Source organism: Centroberyx gerrardi, unplaced genomic scaffold, assembly GCF_048128805.1.
Source record: "Centroberyx gerrardi isolate f3 unplaced genomic scaffold, fCenGer3.hap1.cur.20231027 Scaffold_61, whole genome shotgun sequence".
Classification (NCBI taxonomy): Eukaryota; Metazoa; Chordata; class Actinopteri; order Beryciformes; family Berycidae; genus Centroberyx; species Centroberyx gerrardi.
Window position 1 is genome coordinate 239,083 of NW_027605195.1, and position 6,214 is coordinate 245,296.

General features: G+C 40.0%; 1 pseudogene across 1 annotated transcript in view; it reads left to right on the plus strand.

Moving 5' to 3' along the window:
- The window catches only part of LOC139922788 (PRELI domain-containing protein 1, mitochondrial-like), a 3,072-nt pseudogene extending 2,918 nt beyond the window's left edge, over positions 1–154 (plus strand). Inside the window, exon 5 of the transcript XR_013504099.1 lies at positions 1–154. This exon is cut by the window's left edge and continues 296 nt beyond it. The product of XR_013504099.1 is annotated as a PRELI domain-containing protein 1, mitochondrial-like (transcript).
- Positions 155–6,214: the final 6,060 nt, after the last annotated feature.

Below are 6,214 nucleotides of genomic sequence, written 5' to 3' on the forward strand. Positions count from 1 at the left end.
TTAGAAAAATGTGTGAAGCGGCGGGAAAATGCTGAATATGTAACTCACATGGATCCTGACACGCTCAGTCCGCCTCCTCTGGACTACAAACAGAACTACAAACCTTCCCAGGGTTCCTGGGGCCGGATTCACAAAACCGTCTTAGGAAAAAAAATCTTAAGTGCTATTGTTTGTTTTTTTGGTAACTTTAGTCTTAAAAAGTTAAGAAAAGTTGATCCTGTTTTTACCGTTAACGTTTTCTTCTTAAAGTTTGTGACGGTGGATTTTAAATTTCAAGCCAACAAAAGTTAAATTGCGATAGCCAGCAGACAGAGTGCACTCATGACATCAAATTGTGCTTATTTAAATTACTTCAAATAATTTTTCGGTCCTTGTATGCTTGCTTACGTCGCAGGTTGCTAAGTCGGCCGTAATTGAGAAGTTCCTAAGTAAGAAACCAAGAGAAGTTCGTAAGAGATGAGAGAAATCGTAAGAAAATATCGAGGAATCGCACTTAAGAACTTCCTAGAACAACTTCTTAGGTAATTTCTTAAGAGCTTTTTTTTTTTTGTGTGTGAATCCGCCTCCTGGTTCCCGTCGCCTCTCCTCCTCTTCCTCATCTGATAGGAGGAGAAAGGAGGAGCGGCCGCTGACATCACTGTCCTCTCCTCCGCCCTGAAACCATGTGAGGGTCCAGGAAAATACATGTATTGATAATTCAGTAACACGTTAGGCTACTTGAAGTGATGCTTTTTAAGTTTATGGTTTTTCCTAACGTGACTTTAGAAGATAATCAGATAATCTGTTCCGCTGAATTGAACGTGAGCAGATCTTTGTGTGTTTTTGCCTCTCACTCTGCTTTAAGTTTAAGTTTCGTAGAACGTTACAGTGCGCAGTAATGGAAAAATAGTTCCATTAAATTCAATCTGTGTAATAAAGTCATGTTAGGAAAAAAAATACAAACCCCCTGCTGTTCAACATGATGGATTATGTTAGACAGAGCAGCAGTTTGTCTCCTCCACTGAACTTGAACTTGGTCATTCTCGTTCAAATCAGCGTTCCTGGACGGTCGGAGCGGCGGCCATCTTGGACTAGCTTCTGTATAAAGAGACTCGCAGCAAGTCACTGAGCTGAGAGGTTTTACAGCTTCTCTGTCTCCTTGCTGCCATGGATTGCTAACATGCTAATGTTGACTAGAAGAGCTAGAGAGAGAAGTACAGTCTGTGATGAAGCTACGTTAGCCTCGTCGCTAACGTTAGCTTCCAGTTGAGTTCTGACAGTTTGCTAACAGACTCATCTGCTCAGTTCTCACAGTGAGACTTTACAGCCTTTAAAGTCGAGATGAAACGGCATTTCGAGAGTATCTAACTTCCGTATCGTGACGTATTTCCGAGTGAAACAGGAAAGACAGGCGGGACGTAACGTTGGGAGGAATTTGATTTGAACGTTGAAAAGTGGGCGTGTCCTAACACCCGAAGACACACCGAAGTACCGTGCTGTTGCTAGCTAGCTAACTAATGAATCTTAGCATCTTAGCTCTGTGCGCTAAAAGTTGAAGATTGATTGATGGGTGGATGTCATGATATTATTGGTTGAAATTAGTTATGGGCATGCTTACGTAAGCACACGGCATATTTTGTTTTACAGGAAGAAAACATGATTGAATTTTGATATAAGAATACAATGAAATTGATTTTTTTTTGTATTTTTTTTGGCATATATTGTTAAATAGGTGCACAGTATGACCGGGGATGTGATCTAAAAGGGTTAAAAATGCATTTTTCATTTCATCTCGACTTTAATGTCCAGACTTGTGTTGTCACCATAGCAACTAATACTTACTACTAAATGTCAAATCAGTGGGAGTTTCAGAGTTGAGACCTGCAGCAGTCTGATACCAGAAACCAGCCTGAGCCACGAAGGAACTCTGCGTTTGGCTTGAAAGTTTCTTCTAAAACAACAACAACAACAACAACAACAACAACAACAACAACAACAACATGGCTCCCTCCCAGGGCTTTGATGCAAAATGGCCGCCCTGTTAGTTGCTGTTGAACGGATGGACAGGTAGACAGGAGGGAGCTGCAGCATGACACTGCATGGCAGAGGACTAAAACACACACACACACACACACACACACACACACACACACACACACACACACTCTGAACGCACAACTGAATTCACAGGATGTTCTTATTCAACCGACAATTATGTGTTTTTTCATTGAAATCCAGAGAAATAAATCTGGTGTTTAATCTCTGTCACTGTAGCACTCAGGGTTTTAAAAGATAAAACATACTCGCTTTTCAATTTCTTTTTAATTGTTTTTTAATAGTTTTTATTTTTTGTGTAATTTCATCTTTTCCATAATTAGATTTTCTATTCTTTCTATAAGTTTGGCTCACAGTCAAAGTCACTTTCTGCTCATGTTGTTTCTATTTTTCGTAGTCAAATATTTATTTCTATTTTTTCTGTTAATATAGTTTCTATTTTTCATTTTAAATCATTTTCTACTCGTGTTTTCTGCTACTATTGTTTTTATTCTTCACAAGTCATTTTCTATCTCCGTCTCACTGGAAACTATTGATATGATATCCTCTTTTAGATTATGAAATGCAATATTTATTTAGTTTTATTCAGTCGTCTATAAAGTTTATATTCTGTATTTTTAGTGAATCGCAATATTCTGCAGGTTCACTTCTGTATATTCTTGTTGAATTTCTGTAGACTGAATGTTGTGACGCTGCTAGTTTTCTGTAAGTCGGTTTTAGTCCGGTTGTATCGATGCATGATTCATATTCTGAATGAGATCCGGTCCAGTTTTAGTTCAGTTTAGTTTAGTTTAGTTAGTATTACTTCCAAACATTTCCTCTCTACGGGGAATTTGATGTTAAATCACAACAGAATCCACTGTATGAAACATGAAAAACATAAAAAACAGGCTGCTTTGACTCTCAAATCAAGATTTCCAATGTTTTATTGATATGAAGTTATTGTGGGAATTAGTTTTCTAACCGTTCCTGCTCTGGGATGAGAAATGATTTTGTTTTTGTCTGTTAAATGAAGGGATTCACAGCCAGCAGAGGGCGCTGTTACTGCTGAGGTTTAATGGTTTTACATCAAATTCCCTGCAGAGACTCGACCGGCCGGCAGAGGGCGACAGGGTGACCGACGCTGTGAAAGGGGACCCGGGTTTATTTCAGACTGGTTTCTCTGGCCCGGGCCAAGCAGGGGCCGAGCAGAGCAGAGCTTCCTCGTCGTTCGGTTTAGTTTTTTTTTTCTTTCAGCAGGTCAGAGCCAGTTGTGAACCTGAAACCTGTTGAAACGCCTCTGAGGTTTATTTTAGCATGTTGAATCACAATAAATCTACTGACTGGAACAGCTGCTGTCTGTCTGTCTCCCTGCTGTTTAGTCACACTGACCTTTAACATACTGACTGTACATGTAGACCGACTTTAACATACTGACTGTACATGTAGACCGACTTTAACATACTGACTGTACATGTAGACCGACTTTAACATACAGACTGTACATGTAGACTGACTTTAACATACAGACTGTACATGTAGACTGACTTTAACATACTAACTCTACATGTAGACTGACTTTAACATACTGACTGTACATGTAGACCGACTTTAACATATTAACTCTACATGTAGACCGACTTTAACATACTAACTCTACATGTAGACTGACTTTAACATACTAACTGTACATGTAGACCGACTTTAACATACTAACTGTACATGTGGACCGACTTTAACATACTAACTGTACATGTGGACCGACTTTAACATACTAACTGTACATGTAAACTAACATTAACCGGTCATCATTTCTGCAGGACGTGTGTGTGTAAAAAAAAATAAAAGAGTTCTCTCTTGTTGCTAGGAGCGGCAGCCTCCCGCAGCGTGCGATCTGATTGGCCCGCAGGCTGTCACCTCGGGCCAATCAGATCCCAGTGCGTCCGCCATGAGAATCCATAATCCTTTTTTTTTTTTTTTTTTTTACATCATCACTACTACTAGATTTATTATCAATACTATGGAAATGTGAATGTGAATCTGTCCAGTCGCTTGCTTCATGCCTTCTTTTTTCTCATTCTGTTCATCCCGCCTCTATTTCCATAAACGCATATTTTTATATAAATATGTTTTTTTGGGTTGGTTTTTTTTAATCAAATTACAACAGCAGCCTGTTATTATTAGTATAAACACTAGAATATATGATAATTCCTGCAGTGCGGAGTGTAATTTCTGGTATTTCGTCCAAATTCGTTCAATCTGTCTTCATTATCACCGACAGACAGCAGCTGATAATCCGTTATTGCAGGGGGACTCGGTGCCGTTACCGGCTGGTGGCTGTAATGGCGGGGCTGTCAAGTAGTCAAGAGAAATTAACACACACACAGCACTTCCGGTTTAGGTGTTTTTGTTTTTTGTTTTTTTCCCCTTAAGAATAAAAGCATCAGTGGTTACACTTGGTAGCCTACAGATCATGTATTTTAAGTATTTGAGTATACTGGATAGGGAAAAGATGATAAAATAGGCTACATTATTCCATTTCCCCATTCTGTACCCAAAGCACTTTTTTTCCAGATCAGTGTTTCCCCTAGAATGTTTTTCAGGCCTGGTGGTACGCACCGAAAAAACCCTAAACAGAGGAGGCGCGCGGGATGGCATATTGGCGTGGCAAATTTTTGTTTGCTTGGTATATTCAAGACTTAAAAACAAAGTGATCACAAAGAGAGGATGACTTAATAAGCTGCATTTATTGCATAAAAATAAGCTGTGTAACCTATGACCTTTGCAAACATTATTAACATTATGTCTTCCATCTTCTTAATTTCTCCCTTTCTTCACAAAGTCCCTCATATCAAAGCTGTCACGTTTATTTGTTTGTTTTCTCAGCAAGAGTCGTGACTTGTGATCAGACAATAATTATCCTAGGGGACCTAGATCTCTCTCTCTCTCTCTCTCTCTCTCTCTCTCTCTCTCTCTCTCTCTCTCTCTCTCTCTCCCTCTCTCTCTCTCCCTCTCTCTCTCTCTCTCCCTCTCTCTCTCTCTCTCTCTCTCTCCCTCTCTCTCTCTCTCTCTCTCCCTCTCTCTAAATAATGACATAGGCCTAAATAAATTAAATAAACAAACCTAAACATGTATCCTTGTTTACTTTTGTGGTCATTCAATAACAGACACATATTTAAGGCATATAAGGCAAGTGATAATTCAAAACCAGAGAGACCATCATCCTACAATGTGTTGCATTTAAAACTTGCATCAGTGCAGATGGATTCATCAACAACAACAGTGAAGACCCTGGTAAGAGGCTGCCAAACACAAATGATTATTGATTTCCGAATGAATGGATATTTGGCGTTATTTTTGGCATTAAAAAAAAAAATGTTTTGGCCTGGCGGGGCTTTTTTGGCCTGGCTGTACAATTATAGGGGAAACACTGCAGATTGAAAAGTTATTCTGGTACAAAATTCATGAGCCGAAACACATTGATTTTACTAATAAATATTTGCTCTCAGAACTGCTAGTGTCGCTGGAATTCCTCTTACCCAAAGCAGTAAAGTAAAGATCATATTCTATTCTATTCTACTCTATTCTATTCTATTGCTATGGTTCACATTGTAACTAATGCAGTTCAACTTTTAAATAAACTACATTGCTCTGCAGAACATCACGAAGAACATCATTCTGATCCTGCAGCCAGAGATGATTTTGGAAACAAAAAAAAAAACACGGGACTTTTATTTTGAAAGCTACAGCTCTCTCGAAAGCGGAAGTGGTGCGTGTCGTGCCGCCGGCTTGACTCGCCGCTGGTGTTGATGGCGGCGGGGCTGGCGGAGGGTCGCACCGAGGTGGGAGAGAGGAGGAGGGGAACCGGAGAGAGAGAGAGAGGAGGCCCGACGGTACCGAGCACCGACAGGCAGCGGGAACGACAACACAAATAACGAAAACAATCATATTAACGGTGATAATAACGGGAGGAGAACCGGCGGACTGACACAGCAGCATCACACAGGATGATGGTGATGGAGCGGGTGCGTTTGTTTTTGTTTATTACCGGGGGAATTTACCGTTAACGGCAGCCGGTGTGTCTGACTGCGGTCTGGTTTACCGTGCGGATTCAGATTTAATTCAGATTCAATTCAGATTATCCACACAAAACTGCATCGTATTGGTATATAAACTGCTGCTTAGCATAATTACATAGTGT